General features: G+C 39.8%; 1 protein-coding gene across 2 annotated transcripts in view; it reads right to left on the reverse strand.

Annotated features, from left to right (window-relative positions):
* Window positions 1-25863, reverse strand: part of KLHL13 (kelch like family member 13) — a 424794-nt gene that overhangs the window by 329604 nt on the left and 69327 nt on the right. Inside the window, exon 3 of one of the 2 annotated variants that reach the window (XM_077989505.1) lies at window positions 15106-15234. The exons of the other annotated variant lie outside the window; for it this stretch is intronic. The gene's annotated coding sequence lies outside the window, so the exon portion shown is untranslated. The remainder of the gene's footprint in view (window positions 1-15105; window positions 15235-25863) is intronic. 2 annotated transcript variants of the gene reach the window in all.

Below are 25863 nucleotides of genomic sequence, written 5' to 3' on the forward strand. Positions count from 1 at the left end.
TCCACAGGTCCTGTCCTTAGCCCTCATCCTTTCTACTCTCTCTTTTAATGCATGTATTCACTGTGTCTTTTGAGGGAGGATAAATTTTTGTTGCTGTGAGTTGAATTAGATATTTGGGACAGCTACTTTAGGTGATCATTTCACATATTCAATTACCTTCTCAACATGGATGACTACCTAATTCCTCTCATTCACTCAGGTATACATCCATCGATTATTCACTGAGCGCATACCATATAAGTAGAGTTGACAATACAATTTATTCTTCCAATTGGTATTTTTGAGCATGAAAGGAGGCACTGTTAATGCTTATGTCAGCACAACAGGCATAAATTCAGATTGTTCTGGACAAACTGAGACATATGGTAATCCTAAGTATAATAGTCTCCAAATAGTGTGAAGCTACAAAAGTAAATTGTCAATCTATTCTGTTCTCAAAGAGAATTTAGCATAGTAGAGTGATAATACATGCACATAAATAAACAGAATACTATTAGAAAGTGATAAATACCCTGAGAGAGGTGCAGATAACTGTACTGAATTTTCAGGATGAGAAGAGATTGTTTTCATCTTGAAAAATCAAGCAAAGCTTTGTAAAAGCAGCACTCAAGTAGTCCCTGGACACATAAAGATGATAGTGAGTGTGAGTTTCACGTGGAGGGAACAGCATGAGCAGGACTCCACTCATGATTCTCCAGTTTGTGTGCTGCAGAAGAATGCCACACCTAAGGGGACACTGTTCACATTGTGGACATTTTGAAATTTTTTATGTTTTAGATGTGTATTTGGGGTTTTCTGAGATATGGTCTTTCTCTGTTGCCTAGGCTGGAATGCAGTGGCATGACCTCAGCTCACTGTAGCCTCAACCTTCTGGGCTCAAGCAATTCTCCCACCTCAGCCTTCCAGGTAGCTATGACTACAGGCATGTGCCACCATGCCTAGCCAATTTTGTTTTATATTTTGTAGAGAATGAGTCTCACTATATTGCCCAGGCTGGCCTTGAGCTCCTGGCCTCAAGCAATTCTCCTGCCTCAGCTTCCCAAAATGCCGAGAATACAGGCATAAGCCACCACACCTGGCCAAAATTTTCATGGTAATAACTTTTTTGTTATTTCAAAGATAGATAATTTGTATATTTTTTACAAAAATTTTCTAGTAGGTGGCAGGAGAATGACATTTCCTAACAATCAGTGTATTACAACAGTTTTCAGACAGATGGAAGTAAAGCATTTTGAGGAAGAGACACCTTTTTCTATTTTGTGCCAAGAATCCATATGGGCTGGCGATGATCCTGAGTATGTGCAAAAGCATCAAAGAGAAAATTGTGGAGCATAAATAGGACAGAGAGAGTACATCAGTCTGAGTAAAGCACAGGTGCCTGAGAAAACACAGTGAATAAACAAACTGGGAAAGTAGATTCAAACCAGATTGTGGAAGTCCTTGAGTGTCAGCATAAAAAAGTCAGACTCTAGTCAGTAGTCACAGGTCAAACTGGTTTTAAGGAGTGACAATGTATAAAGTAGTTTCGAAAAGCAAGGACTGGAAGTGAAGACACCTGTTAGAAAGCTATGGGCCTTCTAATGTAGGCAAACATTTCCCAGAGTGAACTCTGTAGAGCTAACTCTATTTCTTCTGGATTTCAGTAACACCAGACAGCAGGAAAGCAGAAGCAGAGAAAGTTGTCATCTCTCCATAACTCTAACTCTTCTACATGTCTACCTGAATAACCCGCCAATACTTCATATTCACATGCCCAAAATCAAACTCATCCTCTCCCTCCTCAAAACTATTGCCTCGGAAAAAACCCTATTTCCTCTATGAGCATAGACACAAAATAAGCGTGGCTTAAGTAAGATAGAATTTCAGAAGTCAGTAGTCCAGAGCTAGCATGGCATCACCATGAAATCTTCAGGGACCCAGATTCCTTCTCAGTGTATACTCTGTCATTTCTAAGGTATGTGTCTTCGTGGCCCAAGATGAATATTGGTATCCAGCCATTACATCCATGTTCCTGACAGTGTACTGGAGAAAGAAGAGAAGAAATGTGTGATTTCTACCTTTTAAAGGAGAGTCCTTGAAAGTATCACATAACATGACCACTTTAATCTCATTAACCCGAACTTAGTCACATGAACACATGCAAAGAAAGCTGAGAAATATATTGTCTTTTTGCGAGTGACAATTTTCTCAACTAAAATTATTTTTGCTTTACTAAAAAAAGAGAATGGATATTGGTTATTGGGAGGTAACTGGCAGTATCTGCCACAGATAGTAAAATCTTTAAGGCTGAGAGGGAGAGCAAGGCAAAGGAGGAGATGTCAAGGATGACAAGTTTTCTAGTCTGGGTGGCTGGGAGAAGAGTTTTTCTCTTATTTACAACTGTACTTAATCCTGACATACTCTGGAACAGATTAATTTATTTTAAAGAAGAGCTTTAAAATAGTTTCCCTACTTGGAGCAACACAGAAGACACTATACTAATAAAGTCTCACTAGCAGGAGATTTAGTTATAGCTATGCATATAAATTAGAACTAGAAAAGAGCCATTTGGAACCTTAGCTATTATAAACTGCATTAGCAGGAATCACAGTCTATATCACCAGACTTCCAAACAGATGTTATCATGCAATGACCCTGTTTTATTATGATTATGCCTTGAAATTATATTTCCAAGAAGTTCAAATGCATTACTGCTTCTGATTTTTAATCTAATATACATGATAGGCATATAAGCTACATAGGAGACAAGTAATTTAATACTGATTTTATGGTAGGGTTATGAATAAATTAATGCTTATGGTCATAGGATTTCTCAGATAGCTTCAACCACCAAGTCTTCTTCTGGGCTCTCTAGCAAACAAGTCCATTTCTCCCAAGCAGTTGGTGATCCTAACCTTTCCATCTGTTACCTCTCAAATGGGGCCTGAGTGTATACCATGAGTCAGGGACAGAACTAAGATTAGGCCTACATCCCTCAACATATCCAGTCTAAATTACATGGGCCAATATGATTACTCAAAACAAAGTTATTTCTCTCCCAAAGAGAAACTCCCCATTTGCACAGGCCAAGCATCCAAAAGTATATCTTAAAAATGGTGATGGACTGACTATTCAAGTCCCAGACCAAGAGAGATGACAACCATCTTGATAGGGACCTTTTCTACTCCATACTTGATCAACAGATATGGGAAGAAAGGAGATTAGGGAGTAAGAAACAGACAGGGAGTAGAAAAAAAAAAAAAAAAGCGGGGGTGCTTATATTTTGCTTTGCTTTTGGATTTTTTAAAAAAATGTACTGACCTAAACAGTATCTTAATGAGGCAGGTCAGTATTTACAGTCTTTCGAACCCCATTTAACCTTTCTGTGCCTCATCTGTGAAGCATCTTGGCCAAGATCACATACCAAATCAGTGACATAGTCATCATGAGGACTCAAGCGCCTGGTTCCCAGTTTCATATTTTAAAGAAGCCAAGTGACAGAAGAAAGGGAAAAACTGGGTCAGAGAAACAAAGTTGGCCTGAAAAATCTGTGTTTCAAAATAAAGCCAATTACATAAAGACATGACATTTCTCAGCTAAACAGAAAAATTAGTCGAGGTCCCAACATATTTCTTTTCCAATTGACATATACAGGCACTTTTCAATGGCAAGAAAGCAAAATGAATCTAGCATCATTGTTAATTATTTTATCTAATGAAGCTCCATTACTTGTAAAATTTGAGTAGAGTTATGGAAACAAACAAGCTAAGCAATTGGCTAAAACAACAGAGCTATAAAGATCCAACTAAGTAAAAAAGGTGTGTAAGCTGAACAAAACATGCCTAACACCAAAGAGAGTTTAAAAATATTAGTTGGTAGAATCTGTGCTTTAGATTCCTGATCATCTAAATTCTTTGTCACCGTTTTCTTCTCTTGTCTCCTTCAGGAATATTTTTAGATTTCTAAATTTGTACTCCAGCTTTGATAGCTGCCTCGAATCCTATCAATCATGGTGCCTCCTTTATAATTATTTTTTTACCCTTGGCTTTCTAGCCCAGATAGCAATTCTTCCGGCTCCTTTGACTTTTGTCTCCACTTTCTCACTCTCTCTCTCTCCCCCTCTCTGTGACAAACATACACACACACACACACACACACACACACCAAGGAAGGGGAAACTCAGGCAGGTTTCCAGTGCTTTGCCCTGGGGAATATGAAAGAGGCCCAATTTTTCTTGTTCCTGGGACTAAAGCACTGTGAGGAAACATTGCAGTGATGGAACCAAGCAGCTTTACTCTAGGCAAAACCGATGACAACCAAGCAAAGTTGCTAGTACAACTGTGAATGTGCCCACTTACCTGTAGTACTGCTCTCTAAACATACACACCAATGCCCCCCACCCAAATTCTTTTTTTTTCTTTTTTTTAAACTGTCCCTTCCTCTGGAGACCCACCAAAAATCTAGGGGATGCCAGCAAACTTCCATATTTTCTTCTACAAGTATAGCCATTCAGAGACACCAGGACTCACAACTGGCCTTAGTTGGGGGAGAGGGGAGAACTGAGCAGATGATTATTCCCAGGTCCTCCGTAACCAAAGTGATTCCTCTACATCAACCACCAACCAGAGAACCCCTCTGGAGTACTATGCAGCATTCTTGGCTGTTATATGTCATGAATATAACATTATTGCATGCCAGAATATGGAGAATGCAGGAATGCTACTGATAAGCCCATAACCCTGCAATGTCACCTGTTGAGAATTGCCCAGTACTGCAGGAAAAGGGAGGGGCCTACCTCTGACCCATCAAGACTCTGCATGCCACTCCACAGTCCAGACCCAGCACAACAACCCCAGACCAGAAACTTGAGTGCTGGCCTCCAAGCCACAACTCAGGGGCCATGGACCAGAAGCAGAGTCCACCTCAAGCACACCACGGAACTTCTCAGGACTCTCACCCTGGCAACTCTGGGAATGCTTAGCCTTGCTCTCCCTGAGGGGGTAGCTTCCTTTCTTTCTAAGCAATTGTTCAAGATCACCTAGTGCCGCTGTTGCCATTGTTCTCCAATCAATCATTTATGCGTGCTCTCATCACCTAGAATCTGGACTCTTGGCTCCATAACCCAATGTCAATACCCATATGTGTGTGTCCCCTCCTTCAGTTTTGGTGACAATTTGGGTTCCCCTCGAAGATGAGAGGTTTGGATCTAACCTAGATTTCAGCTGTGCTTATTTTGTTTGTTCTTCCAAAATTGAAGTCGAGTTACTTTATTTTGATTGTATAAGTACTCTATCCTCAGTGAAAAAAAAATTTAAAAAAATACAGAGCACCCAATAGAGAATGGAATAAAGATGAAAAAATTATCCATGATTCCACCATCCTGATGATGCTTTCTTCTGCCTCAGCTAAGAATTTCCTAATAAAGCCTTGAGTAACTCCACCCATTCATGTTGTGCCACCTCTTGCAATTAGATTTGGTTCAGTAGGCACAGAATGAGAGGATCCAGAACTTTGGTCCTGAAAAAGGTGAGAATATTTGGAATTCTCCCTCTCATTGTGTGCTGGCCATAAGGTGTATAAGTGGGTCCATCATCCCTATCACCATTTAAGTCCCATAGCCATGTTAGATACCTGGGGCAGACATTGGGGAAATGTAAGTAAATAACTTCAGGCATCTGACCTGGACCTCCCCAATCCTCCCCACAGAACAAGCACACTCAGACATCAATTTGAGACCCTTAAGAAATTTTGGGGCTGGGCCTGGTGGCTCACACTTGTAATCCCAGCACTTTGGAATGCTGAGGTGTGAAGATCATTTGAGTCCAGGAGTTTGAGGTCAACTTGGGCAACATAACAAGACCCCGTCTCTACAAAACATACAAAATTTAGCAGGGTGTAGTGGCGTCCCTGTAGTCCCAGGTACTCAGGAGGCTGAGGTGGGAGGATCACTTGAGCCCAGGAGTTCAAGGCTGCAGTGAGCTGTGATTGCACCACTGCACTCCAGCCTGGGAAACAGAGAGAGACTCTGTTTCAAAGAAAAAAAAAAAAAAACAGAGAGAGAGAGAGGGAAAAGTTTGGGGAAACGGAGATGTGTCTGCTTGTGTGTGTGTGTGTGTGTGTGTGTGTGTACATACATACAAACATATTAGATATTCATATGTAATATGGTTTATTACTCAACTCATTTTAGCTTGTGTGATTTTTTAAAATAATTTCTAATAATTTTTGTTTGAATCTAAAATCTTCAAATAAATGTGTTGATTTTTCTAGAGGCAATTATTTCTCTATTACAAGATATTTAAAGTTGAAACTTTTACAGTTTCATTCTTTTTTTTTTTTAAAGGGACGATTTTTGTGTACCAAGACAGCCATCAATTTTAAACTGCTTTCATTACTCTCCCTCCATCTGCTCATCTTAAAAAGATGAAACTGCTTGTGATTCTAGAGTAAGGAAGGAGCTCCACCCGGTGGTAAGATTTTGAAGTGCACCAAAGAAAATACCACTAAGTACACTTTCTGAACCCAATTTTCTGTCTTCCCTCTTTGTCTCTCACTCCACCTACAGGATTTTTAGAATCGTCATCCTAGAAACTCATAGAGAAGGGGGGTTAAAAATGCAGATTACATCCTTCAACGGACTGTAAATCGTCTTCCACAATATGCTCAAAATGCCAAAATGGACAAAACTAAGAATTTATGCAGGAGGTTGCAGAATGTTTGTGTGCAAAATCAGACCTTGGCAACGACCTTGAGCAGTAGGATATACATAACTACCACAAGCTTTGTGTTCCAATAATGAAACACTAGGCATAAATGGGTTAAGCAAAACCTTTCACTTGATTCCTACACTCGATATTGGGTAAGAAGCTGCATTTAATCCAGTAAAACAACTGGAGCCTTTTTAACTTGATACAAAACATAATAATAGCTAACAATAACTGAGTACTTGTGTAACAGGCTGCTCTATGTGATGTGATGTGTGTATAAATTTAATACACAACCTTATAGGGGAGGTAATATTATCAGAACCAGTTTGTAGATGAAAAAACTGGGGCCTAGAGAAAATAAGTAAGTTGCTCAAGGCCACAAAGTGGTAGAGCCAGACTTGAAGTCAGCTAGCCCAGGCTCTAAACCACCATGCCATACTGCTTCTCTATAACTCAAATTGGACATAATCTCTCTCAGAATAAACAACTTGAGGCCAGGATCTTGTCCACATTCTTTCTCAAAAATAGCCAAAGGCGAGACAAGACCCCTGGTTCTATTTTTATTCATCCTATGGTCATTACAGATTTGCAACTCTGGCTTACTGCCCTTGTTCTTTCCCTACTCTGACAATAATTCTGTTTGTGAGTTTCAGTAAAAACTCTTGTAGCTGAAAGCCTAGGTTTTATGTCTTTTCACCATTTATCTTGTGCCTTCTCCCCCAACTCCCACCCTATCTCAGCCCCAGCCTCCTCAAACATCATTCATTTAAAATCCTGTTGAAATTGACGCATTCTTTAAAATCCACCAATATTAATACAATCAAAATCAGAATTTTTCCTAAAACATTTGTGTGTGTACACACACACACACACACACACACACAAGCACTAATTCTCATGGAAAACCTTAAATGGTATTTTACAGTACTTTCAACATTGCTACCAAAACCATATTCCATTAAGGGAAAAAAATACCTTTTCTCACTCATTCATCAACAAAAATTTATTGAGCTTTTACTTCTCCTAAGCTGTGGAGACACAACAATGAAGAAGCCGAATATGCTTCCTGCCCTGATGGAACTTACAGTTCTGAATATTATTCAAGATATATAAGAAAGAAGGAGATGACTCTGACCTAGGGATGCCTTCTAGATTTTTTTAATGCACTACCTTCAAATTAGACCTACCAGTATGCATACCCTCAAGCTAGATGACAAAAATGAAAGTTTACAATCTTTGTAACTCCACTGGCAGAAAATAAAACCTATGAATATTCCAATAGGAGGAAAACAGGATTGTATTCTATATTCAAAAATTACCAGATGACAATTTTCTCAGACTGCCAAAAATGGAAATTAGAGAGGCATAGGGCTGCCCTGGAAGCCACCTTGCCATGGCATCTTGCCTTTTGCATTTGGAATTCCTTGCTAAACTAGAGGCAATCTGAAAGTAGCTCAGCCTGATCCAAATGAGAACCTTGGGTAAATTCCTCCTTGTCTTTTTATGCCTGTGATCCTTGGGTACCACCCAAATTGCAAACTCTGGCTGACATCAACAACCCAACAATTTTTCTTGATGCCACTCCTCTTTACTGCCCTTCTCTACCCAATTTCGTGCTGCTCCTCCGTCTCCCAACATTTCCACTACACCATCTGGATCTTGTTCCATTGTAAACAAAGTCCACTTCTTCCCTCCATCTCATCCCATCTCACTCCATGCTCATTCCATCTCCTTTTTTCTAACTGAAAGCTGGCTCTCTACCCTGCAACCCCATGTCCCATATAGCCATATCAAGGTTGGTCTTTCTTGCACAATGTGCATACTGCGCAAGGATGAGGGTTAGGGAGAGTTGTGTTACCATTCTCCTTAGTCCCCCATTGCATTTTCTAAACAATGAAGAAGCCAAATATGTATGCTAGGGACCATATTTGGCTTCTTCATTGTTGTGTCTCCAGAGGTTAGGAGTAGTAAAAGCTCAATAAATTTTTATTGGATGAATGAAGAGGTAGGCAAACATTTTCTTTTTCTTTTTTTTTTTTTTTTTTCTCTTTTTGAGACAGGGTTTTGCTCTGTCACCCAGGCTGGAGTACAGTGGCATGAGCCTAGCTCACTGCAGTCTCAAAGTTCTGGGCTCAAGCAATCTTCCCACCTCAGCCTCCTGAGTAGCTAGGACTACAGACATACAACACCAACATGCCTGGCTAATTTCTTTTTTAGAGATGGAGTCTTGCTATATTGCCCAGGCTAGTCTCAAACTCCTAAGTTTAAGTGATCCTCCCACCTTGGCCTCCAAAAGCACTGGGATTACGGGCAGGAGCTACTGCACTCAGCCAAATATTTTGTTAAACTACCAGAGAGTAAATATTTTAGACTCTGCGGAACATACCAGCTGTGTTGCAACTACCTGACTCTACGGTTATGGCTTAAAAGCAGCCATAAACAATATATAAACAAATAAGCATGACTGTGTTCCAATAAAACCTTTATTTGTTTATATTTTTTATCTTCAATTTTGTAGGTACATAGTAGGTGTATATATTTATGGGGTAGATGACATGTTTTGATCCAGGCATGCAATACATAATAATCCCATCATGGATAATGAGGTATCCATCCACCCAAGCATCCTTTGTGTTACTAACAATCCAATTACACTCTTTTTGTTATTTTTAAATGCCAATTAAGTTATTGACTATAGTCACCCTGTTGTGCTATCAAATAGCAGGTCTTAGTCATTCTTTCTAACTATTTTTTGTACCCACTAACCACGTATATGAGTCCGTTTTCATGCTGCTAATAAAGACTGGGCAATTTACAAAACAAAGAGGCTTAATGGACTCACAATTCCATGTGGCTGGGGAGGCCTCACAATCATAGTGGAATATGAAAGGCACATCTCACATGGCAGCAGACAAGAAAAGAGAGCTTGTGCAGGGAATAATATCTAGTTATATGTTAAATGAGATAATGTATGTAAAACAATTAACACAGTACCTGACACCCAGGGGGTGCTCAATAAATGACAGCTAATAATAAGAGCTCAGATTAGCTGGTGACTATATTTCCTCCCTCACTAAGACCTTTAAGTGTTTCTTAGCCTGGGTTTCCCAGAAAGCAGAGCAATGGTTATGTGTTACTATTTGGATGAAGCGTAAAAAATGCTGAAGTTCAACCATTTTGACATACAGAAACCATATTGTTCAACTTAACACGTTATTAGAGACTACAATCCCCGGGAAGCAGAAGGGAGGAAAAAGGGAAAGATGAAGGAATGAGAGTCTATATAAAGGTGCGTTGGTAATCAAGCTTAAGCCCCTGGGACCATTTTCAGAGAGATAGTATAAACATGACTTGCATCTCAGATCAGTGGACAAGCAAGATGGAAAGAGAACTAGAACTCAATGTCCAGTTCCAACCTTTTTTTTTTTTTTTTTTTTTTTTTTTTTTTTTTTTGACGGTCTCACTGTCACTTACCCAGGCTGGAGTGCAGTGGTGTGATCATGGCTCACTACAACCTTGAACTCTTGGGGCTCAAGCAATCCTCATGCCTCAGATTCCCAAGTAGGTGAGACTACAGGCACATACACCATGCCTGACTAACTTTTACTTTTATTTAATTTTGTTAGTAGAGATGGGGGGGTCTTACATTGTTACCCAGGCTGGCCTTGAACCTCTGGCTTCAAGGGATCCTCTCACCTCTGTGCTGGGATTACAGGCATGAGCCACCACACCTGGCCCCCATCTTTTATGAATCAAAGGTTTGCTCTAAAGAGAGGCAGCGTTAATTCCCCTGCATCTCTAGGCTGCACTCTGCAGCAGCACCCCAGCCAGAGGCAGAGTGGGCATGCAATGCAGAGCTGACTGTGAACCCCCACATAAGTCACTCAGAGCCCACTCAAAAGCAGGGGCTGAGACTGAAGCAATAGCCAAGAGCCCCTGACATGATGATGCCAAGAGGATCCTGAACTGGTGTGTAACAAGTGGTTGATACACAGAGTGAAAGTCCTCGACTTCCTTTTCACTCCTCAAACTGTCCTGTAACTGTAATACACTATTCCTTTCCATAGGAGGAAGGGACACCTCTCCTCCTGTTTAGGGCTACTGTCCATCCCTCTACCCACTCCCTACTTTTCCCACTCACATCTGTACTCTCAATTTCAATCCTTCCCACCTTCCCCAGGAACTTTTACCTTCAACTTCTCCCACTCTCTTGATCTCTTCCCCTCTGCCTACTTATGTCTGCTCAGGTCTTTCCTTTCCTTAAAATAGCTTTCCTTTACTTTGTGCAGGCTTCTAGCTACTTCATTTTCTCTTTCTGTCTCAGTAAAATATCTTAAATGAGTAATCCAAACTTACCATCTCTACCTCAGAACAATATGAACAGATCTCATTGTTCTACTGAAACACCTTTGCTGAGGCCATCACTGACCTCCCTATGGGCGTATCGAATAAATACATTTCTGTTTATATCTATCGTGGTTTCTCTGCAGCATTTGATTCCATTGCCTGCTCTATTCTTACTGAAACTCTTTGGCAGTTCAGTTACCATGATACCATTATTAGCTACTTCTCCTAATTCTTTTGCTGGCTTCTTTTCTCTCAGCCTTCATCCAGTCCGTAAATGTGGAGTTCTCCAGAGTCCTTTCCTCAGTCCCCTTCTTCTCTCACTCCACATATCCTCCCTGGAATTCAAGTATATTTTGTGCTGATGATTTCCAAGTTTATATCTCCAGCCAAACCTCTTCCTCGGCACTCATCTTCAAACATATGTATCCAGCTGCTTAATGGGCATTTCCAGAAGACACTTGAAACCATTTTAAAACCTAAATTCATTATCTCCCCAACAACCTCCACCCCAATCTTGCCTTTTTTTTTTTTTTTTTTTTTTTTTTTTTTTTTTTTTTTGAGAGGGGGTCACTCTGTCGCCCAGGCTGGAGTGCAGTGGCATGATCTCAGCTCAGTGCAACCTCTGCCTCAAGGGTTCAAGCGATTCTCCTGCCTCAGCCTCCTGAGTAGCTGGGATTACAGATGCCCACCACCATGCCTCGCTAATTTTTGTATTGTTAATAGAGATGGGAGCCTGCCAACCATGTTGGGCAGACTGTTCTCAAACTTCCGACCTCAAGCAATCCACCTGCCTCAGCCTCCCAAAGTGCTAGGATTACAGGCGTGAGCTACCGCAACAGGCCACCAATCTTGCCTTTAAACCCTATCTGCAGATAATGTCTGTTGTCATCATTACACTTTACATTCTATTCAACAATTAATAGTTAAGCACCTACTCCATGCCATACAGTGCTCTAGATGCTTGCTCTGGTCTCTCTGGTTTTTTGTCGGGTGTTTTGTTTTGCCGCACCTCATCTGGAGCTCTGGTTTCTCTGACTTTGCCATATCCCAGCACCTGATATTTGGTCCTGGTCCCTTCCATTTTGGCTACCCTTTAAACTCCTCCACCAGGGAAGGATTTGGACCCCAGGAACTGGAATTGCTCATACAAAAATCTTGGACTCCTCCTGGCACCACCAAGGTCAGATGAAGCATCTGGACCAGAGTAGGGCTACAGTCCAAAAGAGCACACTCTTCACAGGGCCCAGCACAGGGCACAGGGAGATGGGCAGTGGGGGATGGAAATGAGGATGAGAAGGAATAGTGATCTGCTCACTGTAGCTCTAAGAAGCTAGACCTATGCCCACCAACAGGTACTAGGCACTATGTAAAATGCATAGCCAATAACCCTTAGCATACTCAGTTCAAAGACTAAGTCCTGAACTTCTCAGCCTGACACACACCTTCTATCCCATTCTATCTCTTTAGTCTTCCATACACAGACTTCAAATAGTCTTTCTCCACATTATGTCCTGGAACTGGATACAGATTGAATCCCAGGTTGAATTTTGGCTCTTTCCACTTAAAATTCTGTTACTGGTACCGGCAATGTTCTGACTACCTGCACTGGCCCAATGTTGAGACTCAAGAACAAGTGAGGGAAATGATTGGTTAGGCGAGATTACAAAGTGCCTTGGATATCAGATTGAGAACCAAGGATTTAAACTTGTAAGAGGTAGGGAGTCTAGGAGGTTTCTAGGCAGGAAACCAAGATGATAAAAACAAAAGCCATGTTTTAGAATCTGGTAGAGTAGTAGGAGTAGTTGTAGTGAAGATTGACTAAAAAGGAAGACTGGAAGCAAGAAAAGCCATTAGAGACCTATTTCAGCAATCCAGGAATGAGGTAATTAGCCTATCCCAGTCAACTACACTTGCCTCATCTCTTCAGGCTTAATCCCTCGTCAAACAGACCATGAAATCTAAATGGGGAACCTTCAGGCGGCATTGGAGGACAGATGGCCATATTTGGAACAAGTTCAGAACATTACATGACCAGTAAATGAAATTGATATCACTGCAGATCACTCGTTGGATGGCTTCAGTTTTTAAATAGGGGTTCTTTTCCACTGTAACATAAATATCTGAAGTGTCTCCTTTACTTTGAGCACTAACATTTGGGGCTAGCTATTTACTAGGGCACTACCAATAATAGGGGATGACTCTCTCCTAGATTGTCCAAGCCTTATTTTGCAAGTTGTCCTTCATCAGGCTTTCATTTTAGAATTGTATTACAGGGTCTAAAAAATAAACTGTCTGATTACTCACACAGCTTTTGCAGGGATAGCCTTCAAAAGGCAATATTAATTAGTTATACCTCTAGATCTGAACAACAACTAATGTTACAATATTTATAATGATTTTTGACCAATAAACTCCAGTTTTATTTATTCATATAAGGAAATAAATTTTACTTATTTGTTCCTATATATAACTGACTTCTCATTTGAATCTTACCATCAATGGTCCATGGTTACTGTAATCAAGATTTAGAATGAAGGGGTGGAGCTAAGAACAGTGGCTCATGCCTATAATCCCAGCACTTTCGGAGGCCAAGGCAGGAGGATCACTTGAGGCCAGGAGCTCTAAACCACCCTGGGCAACATAGTGAGACTCTGTCTCTACAAAAATAAAAATAAAAAATAAAATGTAGGGGTAGAAGAGAGTAGTAGACAATCTTATAGAGAAAAATTATAAGCTTCTATTTGAATAGTAATTAGGAAGCCAATTTGATAAACTAATAAAACAAAGATAATTAGAATTAGGAATAATATCCATAATTTCCTAAAATAAAATGTCTTGTGAGACAAACTTTAATAAAGTTATTGGAACATATTTTTACCTCAGCTGTAATGTATATACTGTACATGATATCTAAAAGGCTCAGAGATATATTACATAATCTACAATAAATTAGTATGAGATACAGTTTAATAACATCATCTAGATATAGTTAGAAATAAGTTCAAGCAAAAGACACATCCGATAAAGAACTGTTATTCAAAATATACAAAGAACTCTTAAAAGTGAACAATATGAAAACAAAAAAAACTCAGCTAAAAGATAGGTAAAAGGGCTGGGAGCAGTGGTTCACACCTATAATCTCACCACTTTGGGAGACTGAGGCAGGAGAATCGCTTGAGCCCAGCAGTTTGCGACCAGCCTGGCAAACAAAGTGAGACCCTGTCTCTTTAAAAAGTAAAATAACATAATTAGCTAGATGTGATGGTGCACTCTTGTGATCCCAACTACTCAGAAGGCTGAAGCAGGAGGACTGCTTGAGCCTAGGAGGTCAAGGCTGCAGAGAGCCATGTTTGTGACGCTGCACTCCACCCTGGGTCACAGAGGGAGACCCTGTTTTAGAAATAAAATTAAAAATTTTAAAAATAGGCAAAAATCTGAGCAGACCTCATCAAACAAGATATACAAGTGATAAATTAGCATATGAAAAGATACTCAACATCATATGTCATTAGGAAGTTGCAAATCAAAACAGCAATAAGATACCACTACACATCTATTAGAATGCCCAAAATTCAAACCAATGACAACACCAAATGCTGATGAGAACATGGAGCAACAGGAACTTTCATTCATTGCTGGTAGGAATGCAGAATGCTACAGCCACTTTGAAAGACAATTTGGCAGTTTCTTACAAAACTAGATATACTCTTACCAAATAATCCAGCAATCACCCTTCTTTGTGTTTGCTCAAAGGAGTTGAAAACCCATGTCCACACAAAAACCTGTACACGGACTGGGCACAGTGATTCATGCCTCTAATCCCACCACTTTTAGAGGCTGTGGGAGATTCACTTGAGCCCAGGAGTTCGAAACCAGCCTGGCAACACAACGAGACTCCATCTCTACCAAAAAATATTTGAAAATTAGAAGAAGAGGTGGAACAAGATGACAGAATAGAAGGCTCCATCAATACTCCCCCCAGCAAGGACACCAATTTAACAACTATCTACACACCAAAAAAAAAAAAAAACACCTTCATGAGAACCAAAAATCAGGTGAGCCCTCATGGTACCTGGTTTTAACTTCATATCGCTGAAAGACATTCTGAAGAGGCAGAAAGGAGAGTCCTGAATCACTGAGGCCACTCCTCCCCCACTTCCCAGCAGACAAGGTGGTGTGGTGCAGAGAGGATCTCTGGGTGCTGGGGGAGGAAAAGCATAACAATCATGAGGCATTGAACTCAGTGATGTCCTATTAGAGCAGAAAGGAAAACCCGGACCAAACTCAGCTGACTCCTGCCCACAGAGGGAGCATTTAAACTAGCCCTAGCCAGAAAGGAATAACCAGTCCCAACAGTCTGAACTTGAGTTCCCACAAACCTCACCATTGAGAGCTAAGGGGCTCTGGGTCTCTAAGAAAACTTGAAAGGCAGTCTAGGTCACAAGGACTGCAACTCTTAGGCAAGTCCTAGTACTGAACTGGACCCAGAGACAGTGGACTGGAGGCCTGGCAACACAATGAGACTCCATCTTGTGTTGCCTCCAGTATGTCACAACGTGACATATTGAGACTCCAGCTGGTGTAGCTAAGGGAGTGCTGGCATCATCCCTCCTCTATCCCAGGCTGCACAGCTCGCAGGTCCAAAAGAGACCCTTTATTCTGCTTGAGAAGAGAAGAGAGAAGAGTGGGAAGGACTTTGTCTTGCATCTTGGATATCAGCTCAGCCACAGCAGGATAGGGCATCAGTCAGAGTTGTGAGACCCCCATTTCAGGCCCTACCTCTGGGATGACATTTCTAGACTTTCCCTGGGCCAGAAGCAAACCTGCTGTCTTGAAGGGAAGGACCCAGTCCTGGCAGAGTGCATTATCTGCTAAATGAAGAGCTCCTGGGCCCTCAATAACCAGCAGGGATACCCAGGTACTAGGTCAAGGGCATTGGGTGAGCTGCTAAGACTTGCTCGTTTCAGATACCAGCTCAACCACAGGGAGTTAGAGAACTAAGCAGGCTCTTAGGCCCCTCAATTCCAGAACATGATACTTGGATGGCATTTTTGGACCTGCACTGGGCTAGAAGGGAGCCCACTGCCCTGAAGGGTGAGTGACAGACCAGGCAACATTCACTATAAGCTGACTTAAGAGCCCTTGGGCCTTAAGGGAACATCCGTCAGTAGAGTCTGGTAGTAGTAGTAGACCCATGGCCTGTGGTGACAGTGGCTACAAGGTGAGGCTCCTCTGCCTTTGGAAAGGGGAGGAAAGAGTGGGAAGGACTGCATCTTGTGGGAAGGACCTCATTTTGTGAGCTCTAGTCAGGGACTAGAGTCAGAAACTTCTAAGGGGCTGGGGGATCTCGTTGCCCTGAAGGGAAGGACACAGGTCTGGCTGGCTTTGCCACCTGCTGATAGCAGAGCCTTAGGGCCTTGAGCGAACATAGGTAGTAGCCAGGGACTGGTTACAGTAGGCCTTGGGTGAGACCCAGGGCTTTGCTGGCTTCATGTCTGACCCAGCACAGTCATAGTGTTGGTGGCCACAGGGGTATTGTGTCACTCTACCCCCCAGCTTTAAGTGGCTCAGAACAGAGAGAGAGACTGCATTGGTTTGGGAGAAAGTAAGGGAAGAGAATAAGAGTCTCTGCCTGGTAATCCAGAGAATTCCCATGGATCTTGTCCAAGACTATCAAGGCAGTACCTCTATGGGACTGCAAGAAACACAGCATTACCGGGCTCGGGGCGTCCCCTAAAGCAGTTACAGCTTAGAGCACAACACCCAAGACCTTTCAAATATCTGGAAAGCCTTCCCAAGAATAAAGGCTACAAATAAATATAGACAGTGAAGACTACAATAAATACCTAACTCTTCAATGCCCAGAAACCAAAGAACATCTGCTAGCATCAACACCATCCAGGAAATCATGCCCTTACCAAATGAGCTAAATAAGGCACCAGGGACCAATCCCGGAGAAACAGATATGTGACCTTTCAGACAGAGAATTCAAAATAGCTGTGTTGAGAAAACTCAAAGAAATTCAAGAGAATACAGACAAGGAATTGAGAATTCTATCAGATAAATTTAACAAAGAAATCAAAATAATGAAAAAGAATCAAGCAGAAATTCTGAAGCTGAAAAACTCAATTAGTATAATGAAGAATGCATCACAGTCTTTTAATAGCAGAATTGATCAAGCAGAAGAAAGAATTAGTGAGCTTCAAGACAGGCTATTTGAAAATGCACAGTCAGAGGAAACAGATAAAAGAATAAAAAACAATGAAGCACATGTACAGGACCTAGAAAATGACCTCAAAAAGGCAATCTAAGAGTTATTGGCCTTAAAGATGAGGCAGAGAAAGAGATGGGGGTAGAAAGTTTATTCAGAGGAATAATAACAGATAAGTTCCCAAACCTAGAGAAATATATCAATATGCAAGTACAAGAATGTTATAGAACATCAAGCAGATTTAACCCAAAGAAGGTGATTTCAAGGCATTTAATAATCAAACTCCCAAGGATATGGGGTAAAGAAAGGATTCTAAAAGTAGCGAGAGAAAAGAAACAACTTACAATGGAGCTCCAATACTTCTGGCAGCAGACTTTTCAGTGGAAACCTTACAGAACAGGAGAGAGTGGCATGACATTTAAAGTGCTGAAGGAAAAAACTTTTACCCCAGAGTAGTGTATCTGGCAAAAATATTCTTCTAACATTAAGGAGAAATAAAGATTTTCCCAGACGAATAAAAGTTGAGGAATTTCATCAACACCAGACCTACCCTACAAGAAATGCTAAAGGGAATTCTTCAATCCAAAAGAAAATGGCATTAATGAGGAAAAAGAAATCATCTGAAGGTACAAAACTCACTGGTAATAGCAAATACAGAGAAAAACAGAATTACTGTAACACTGTAACTGTGATGTGCAAACTACTCTTAAGTAGAAAGACTAAACAATAAAGCAATCAAAAATAATAACTACAACAACTTTTCAAGACATAGAAAGTACAATAAGATATAAATGGAAACAACAAAACGTTAAAAAGTGGGGTGAAGTTAAGGCATAGAGTTTTTATTAGTTTTCTTTTGGCTTGTTTGTTTATGCAAACAGTGGTAGGTTGTTATCAAGTTAAAATAATGGATTATAAGAGAATTTGCAGCAGGGCATGGTGGTTCATGCCTGTAATCCCAGCACTTTGGGAGGCTGAGGCGGGTGGATCACCTGAGGTCAGGAGTTCCAGACCAGCCTGACCAACATGGTGAAACCCTGTCTCTACTAAAAATACAAAAAATTAGCCGGTGTGGTGGCACATGCCTGTAATCCAAGCTACTTGGGAGGCTGAGGCAAGTGGATCACCTGAGGTCAGGAGTTCCAGACCAGCCTGACCAACATGGTGAAACCCTATCTCTACTAAAAATACAAAAAATTAGCCAGGTGTGGTGGAGCATGCCTGTAATCCCAGCTACTTGGGAGGCTGAGGCAGGAGAATTGCTTGAACCTGGGAGGCAGAGGTTGCACTTAGCCAAGATTGAGCCATTGCACTCCAGCCTGGGCAACAAGAGCAAAACTCCGTCTCAAAAAAAAAAAAAAAAAGAGAGAGAATTTGCAAGCCTTATGTAACTAATATGGTTTGGCTCTGTGTCCCCACCCAAATTTCATGTTGAATTATAATCCTCAATTTTGGGGGAGAGACCTGGTGGGAGATGATTGGATCACAAGGGCGGGTCTCCTCCTTGCTGTTCTGGTGATAATGAGTGGGTTCTCACTAGATCTGGTTTTTTAAAAATGTATAGCACTTCCCCCTTCTTTCTCTCTTCCTCCTGCTCTGGCCATGTGAAAACATGTTTTGCTTCCCCTTCTGCCATGATTGTAAGTTTCCTGAGGCCTCCTCAGGCTTGTAGAAATGTGAGTCAATTAAACCTCTTTTTATAAATTATCCAGTCTTAGGTAGTTCTGATAACACTGCGAGAATGGACTGATACAATAACTTCAAACCAAAAAATATGCAATGGACACACACAAAAAAAATACAAAGCAAGAAACTAAATCATATTACCAGAGAAAATACATTAAGTGAAATAAGCCATGCACAAAAAGACAAACATCACATGTTCTCACTTATTTGTGGGATGTAAAAATCAAAACAATTGAACTCATGGACATAGAGAATAGAAGAATGGTTGGCAGAGGCTGGGAAGGGTAGTGAGGAGTTGCGGGGAGAAGTGGGGACGGTTAATGGGTACAAAAAAATAGGAAGAATGAATAAGACTATTTGATAGCACAACAGAGTGGCTTTAGTCAATAATAACTTAGTTGTGCATTTTAAAATAACTAGGCCAGGCATGGTGCCTCATGCCTGTAATCCCAGCACTTTGGGAGGCCATGGCGAGAGAATTACTCGAGGTCAGGAGTTCGAGACCAGCCTGGACAACATGGTGAAACCCCATCTCTACTAAAAATACAAAAATTAGCTGGGCATGGTGGTGTGCACCTGTAATCCCAGCTACTCAGGAGGCTGAGGCAGGAGAATCGCTTGAACCTTAGAGGCAGAGGTTGCAGTAAGCTGAGATTGTGCCCCTGCACTCTAACCTGGGTGAAAGAGAGAAAAACTCCATCTCCAAATAAATAAATAAAATAACTAAAAGAGTATAATCAGATTGTTTATAACACAAAGGATAAATACTTGAGGGGATGGATGCCCCATTCTCCACAATGTGACTCTAACACATTGCATGCCTGTACCAAAACATCTCATGTACCCCATAAATATATACACCTATCTACCCACAAATTTTAAAATTTTTAAATGTTTTTAAAAACTAAAAATTAGCTGGGCGTGGTGGCACGTGCCTGTAATCCAAGCTACTCAGGGAGGATGAGGCAGGAGAATCACTGGAGCCCAGGAGTTCGAGGCTACAGTGAGAACTATGATTGTGTCACTGCATTCCAACCTGGGTGACAAAGTGAGACCCTGTCTCTCAAAAAAAAAAAAAAAAAAAAAAAAAAAGCCAGGAGTTTAAGACCAGCGAGGGCAACATAGCAAGATCCTACCTCTACAAAAATAAAAAATTAGCTGGGTGTGATGGCATACACATGTAGCCCTAGCTACTTGGGGGACTGAGGTGTGAGGATCGCTTGAACTCAGGATTTTGAGGCTGCAGTGAGCTATAATAGCACCACTGCACTCCAGCCTGGGTGACAGAGCAATATCCTGTCACCCCCACCAAAAAAAAAAAAAAAAAAAAAAAAAAAAGGCCTGTAAAGAGATGTTTCTAGCAGCTTTATTCATAATTGCCAAAACTTGAAAGCAACCAAAATGTCCTTCAGTTGGTGAGTGGCTAAATAAAATGGAGTAATCCAGACAATGGAATACTATTCACGCTAAGAAGAATTGAGTTATCAAAACCTGAGGAAATATGGAAGAACCATAAATGCATATTACTAAGTGAAAAAAGCCAATCTGAAAAGGCTACATACCTTATTATTCCAACCATATGACATTCTGGAAAAAGCAAAACTATGGATACAGCAAAAAGATCAGTGGTTGCCAGAGTAAAGAAGGAGGGAGAAATGAATAGGCAAAGGACAGAAGATTTTTAGGGCAGTGATACTACCCTGTATGATACTATAATAATAGATACATGTCATTATACATTTGTCCAAATCCATAGAATGTACAACACCAGGAGCAAATCCTAATGTAATCAATGGACTTTGGGTGATGATGTATCAATGTACTTTCATCAGTTGTAACAAATATACCACTATGATGTGGGATGTTGACAGTGGGAGGGGCTAGATTGTGGAGTAAAAACAGTTGAAACGACAATGTATAGACAAAATATTAAATGTGTAGGGTAAAGTGTGCTAAGATCCTTGTGTTGGTAAAGAGAAGGACAGAACCATTAAGTAACTTGTTGAATTTATTAGAAAAATTACATTTAAGTATCATAAAATTGTAAAGAAATCCTTAAAAGGATAAAAAATACAATATATAGCTTCTAAACCAACAGAAGAAATTAAAGGAATATGGAAAGCTTTGTTAATCCAATAGAAAGTTTGGGAGGGAAAGGAAGAGGGAGAAAGTTAGGAAAATGTGTGGTGAATAGAACCTAAAGTAGGTGGGAAAAAGCAAGTTGCAGAATGATATGTATATATTGACACAATTTATATGAAGTTTTAAAAGCCCAGAAAACACTTAAAGCCCACCAAAGGATCTGAATAGACATTTCTCAAAAGGAGAAATACAAATGGACAACAAATATGTGAAAAAAATATTCAACATCACTAATCATCAGGGAAATGCAAATCAAAACAACAATGATATCTTACCTTACCCCAGTTTTAATGACTACTATCAAAAAGACCAAAAAAAAAAAAAAATGCTAGTGAGGATGTGGAGAAAAGGGAACTCTTATATCTTGTTGGTAGGAATGCAAATTCATATGCCCATTATGAAAAGCAGTATGGAGACCCTGCAGTAAAACTGAAAGTAGAACTACTGTATTATCCAGCAATTCCATTAATGGATATTTATCCAAAGGAAAGGAAATCAGTATATCAAAGGGATATGTGCTCCCCTATGCTTACTGTAGTGCTATTCACAATAGCCAAGATATGGAATCAACCTAAGTGTCCATCAATGGACGAGTGGATAAAGAAAATGTGGAATGGAATGGAATATTATCCGGTCATTAAAAATGAAATCCTTTCATTCACAGCAGCATGGATGAGCCTGGAGGACATTGTGTTAAGTGAAATAAGTCAGGCACAGAAAGGTAAATGCCACATATTCTCACTTATATGTGGGAACTAAAAAAAGCTGAGCTCTGAGAAGCAGAAAGAAGAATTGTGATTATTAGAGGCTGGGAAGCATAGGGAGGAGAGGCGGATAAGAAGATGGTTAACAGATACAGTTATAGCTAGATGGGAGGAATATGTTCTACTGTTGTATAGCACTATAGGGTTACTACAGTTAATAATTGTATATTTTTTTAAACTAGGAGAGAGAATTTTGAATGTTTTCAGCACAAATAAATGATAAATGTTTGAGGTGATGGATATACTAATTACTCTAACTTGATCATTATATATTATATCAAAACATTACTCTTATCCCATAAATATGAACAATTATTACATGCCAACTAAACAAAAGAAAAATAGCTAGAAGAGAAGAATTGGAATGTTCCAAACACAAAGAAATGATAAATGTTTGAGATGATGGATATTCCAGTTACCCTGATTTGGTCATTACACATTGTATACAGGTATCAAGATACCTCATATACCTCAAAAATATGTACAACTATTATGTATATTTTAAAAATGAATAAAATACATCAGGCAACAATAAATAAAAATCAAACAAAAAACACAAAGCCCATAATATTACTGTTTATGGATACCTAAATAATAAACACAAAATTTGTGATAACAGTTATTTCTGGAAAGAAAGGAGAATGAAACCAAGGAAGGATATACAGAGGTTATCAACTCTCTGTAAATGTTCATTCTACTTTTAATATCTAGTTTTGTTTTTTTATTATACTTTAAGTTCTAAGGTACATGTGCACAACGTGCAGATTTGTTACATATGTATATATGTGCCATGTTGGTGTGCTGCACCCATTAACTCGTCATTTACATTAGGTATATCTCCTAATGCTATCCCTTCCCCATCCCCCCACCCCACAACAGGCCTCAGTGTGTCATGTTCCTCTTCCTGTGCCCGAGTGTTCTCATTGTTCAATTCCCACCTGTGAGTGAGAACATGCGGTGTTTGGTTTTCTGTCCTTGCGATAGTTTGCTGAGAATGATGGTTTCCAGCTTCATCCATGCCCCTACAAAGGACATGAACTCATCCTTTTTTTTGGCTGCATAGCATTCCATGGTGTATATGTGCCACATTCTCTTAATTCAGTCTATCATTGATGGACATTTGGGTTGGTTCCAAGTCTTTGCTATTGTGAATAGTGCTGCAATAAACATATGTGTGCATGTGTCTTTATAGCAGCATGATTTATAATCCTTTGGGTATATAGCCAGTAATGGGATGGCTGAGTCAAATGGTATTTCTGGTTCTAGATCCTTGAGGAATCGCCACACTATCTTCCATAATGGTTGAACTAGCTTACAGTCCCACCAACAGTGTAAAAGTGTACCTATTTCTCCACATCCTCTCCAGCACCTGTTGTTTCCTGACTTTTTAATGATCACCATTCTAACTGGTGTGAGATGGTATCTCATTGTGGTTTTGATTTGTATTTCTCTGGTGGTCAGTGATGATGAGCATTTTTTCATGTGTCTGTTGGCTGCATAAATGTCTTCTTTTGAAATGTGTGTGTTCATATCCTTTGCCCACTTTTTGATGGGGTTTTTTCTTGTAAATTTGTTTGAGTTCTTTGTAGATTCTGGATATTAGCCCTTTGTCAGATGAGTAGATTGCAAAAATTTTCTCCCATTCTCTAGGTTGCCTGTTCACTCTGATGGTAGTTTCCTTTGCTGTGCAGAAGCTCTTTAATTAGATCCCATTTGTCAATTTTGGCTTTTGTTGCCATTGCTTTTGGTGTTTTAGACATGAAGTCCTTGCCCATGCCTATGTCCTGAATGGTATTGCCTAGGTTGTCTTCTAGGGTTTTTATGGTTTTAGGTCTAACATTTAAGTCTTTAATCCATCTTGAATTAACTTTTGTATAAGGTATAAGGAAGGTATCCAGTTTCAGCTTTCTACATATGGCTAGCCAGTTTTCCCAGCGCCATTTATTAAATAGGGAGTCTTTTCCCCATTTCTTGTTTTTGTCAGGTTTATCAAAGATCAGATGGTTGTAGATGTGTGGTATTATTTCTGAGGGCTCTGTTCTGTTTCTTTGGTCTATATCTCTGTTTTGGTACCAGTACCATGCTGTTTTGGTTACTGTAGCCTTGTAGTATAGTTTGAAGTCAGGTGGCATGATGACTCCAGCTTTGTTCTTTTGGCTTAGGCTTGTCTTGGCAATGCGGGCTCTTTTTTGGTTCCATATGAACTGTAAAGCAGTTTTTTCCAATTCTGTGAAGAAACTCATTGGTAGCTTGATGGGGATGGCATTGAATCTATAAATTACCTTGGGCAGTATGGCCATTTTCGCAATATTGATTCTTCCTATCCATGAGCATGGAATGTTCTTCCATTTGTTTTTGTCCTCTTTTATTTCGTTGAGCAGTGGTTTGTAGTTCTTCTTGAAGAGGTCCTTCACATCCCTTGTAAGTGGGATTCCTAGGTATTTTATTCTCTTTGAAGCAATTGTGAATGGGAGTTCACTCATGACTTGGTTCTCTGTTATTGGTGTATAAGAATGCTTGTGATTTTTGCACACTGATTTTGTATCCTGAGACTTTGCTGAAGTTGCTTATCAGCTTAAGGAGATTTTGGGCTGAGACCATGGGGTTTTCTAAATATACAATGATGTCATCTGCAAACAGGGACAATTTGACTTCCTCTTTTCCTAACTGAATACTCTTTATTTCTTTCTCCTGCCTGATTGCTCTGGCCAGAATTTCCAACACTATGTTGAATAGGAGTGGTGAGAGAGGGCATCCCTGTCTTGTGCCAGTTTTCAAAGGGAATGCTTCCAGTTTTTGCCCATTCAGTATGATATTGGGTGTGGGTTTTTCACAAATGGCTCTTATTATTTTGATATATGTCCCATCAATACCGAATTTATTGATAGTTTTTAAAATAATAAAACATGCTAAGATTTTATAAAGATGGGTGGTGGATACCAAGGCATTTGTTATATTTTTTATTCTTGTCTCTCCATTTGAAATAATTACTTCTTAGAAAAATAAGTTGAAAAAGAGAGGGGAGCAAAGAATGGAAAACCTTATGTATCTATTGTATATGAATAATTAAAATAACATATATATGTTGAGATAAGCATGCAAAAATGGCTAGAAAATATAGACCCACTCTTAACAGTGATTATCTTTGAAGGATAAGATTGCAACCTACTTCCACTGTATGTTCTATATTGCTATTTTTTATTTTGTTTTGTCTTATAATGAGCATGCATTACTATGTTAAGCAGTAAAAGAATAGTTTTTTTTTTTTTTTCAAGTAGAGACAAAGAAAAAGAAAACAAGGGAGTCTGAACACAACTTTAGTTTTCATTAGGAAAACTCAAAGCGACAACAGTTTTTAAAAAGCAGAAAAAGAACATATTTTAAATGGCATTTTGAAGCAAGTTCTCTCTGTATTTAGTGTTATGCTCCATTGTGTCAAAATGCTGGGAGGAGTTATTAACTAACTGATGCGAAATGTAGATATTTATTGTATTCTTGCTAAGCATTTCCATGGGCAAAAATGAAAGAATGAGATGATGTGATAATTTTGATTAAAGGGATGTCTGTGCTATCTTATGGCAGCTGGTTTTGAAGATTAGGACATTCTTAGGCTGTAATTGGATAATGCTGGCTTTGTTGATTTGAAGTAGAAGGCTAATCCCAGGAGTTTACAGTGACAACCAAACTGTTAGATCGCTGGCATGGTAACAAGAAAAGAGGAAAACAAGATGCAATGATAGACTGGAACAGTCCTCTTGCCCGTATCTCATGCCAGTGGCAGTATAATGTATTATACATTGGGTTGAAAGTATATTTATATTTAATAGAAATTTTACATATTCATAAGTATGAAGATCACAGCATAGATCATGAATGAATACACCGTAACATGAATGTTATAAAGTGGAGGGCTAATTTCAAAACAAAAATCATAGTTCCAAGATGTAACCTTTGTGCTAAGTAAACGCATTTTGAATAGAACTATATTGCACATAATATATAGGATAATTACATTCTTTCAATATTA

The sequence above is a fragment of the Macaca mulatta genome, chromosome X (genome assembly GCF_049350105.2).
Source record: "Macaca mulatta isolate MMU2019108-1 chromosome X, T2T-MMU8v2.0, whole genome shotgun sequence".
Classification (NCBI taxonomy): domain Eukaryota; kingdom Metazoa; phylum Chordata; class Mammalia; order Primates; family Cercopithecidae; genus Macaca; species Macaca mulatta.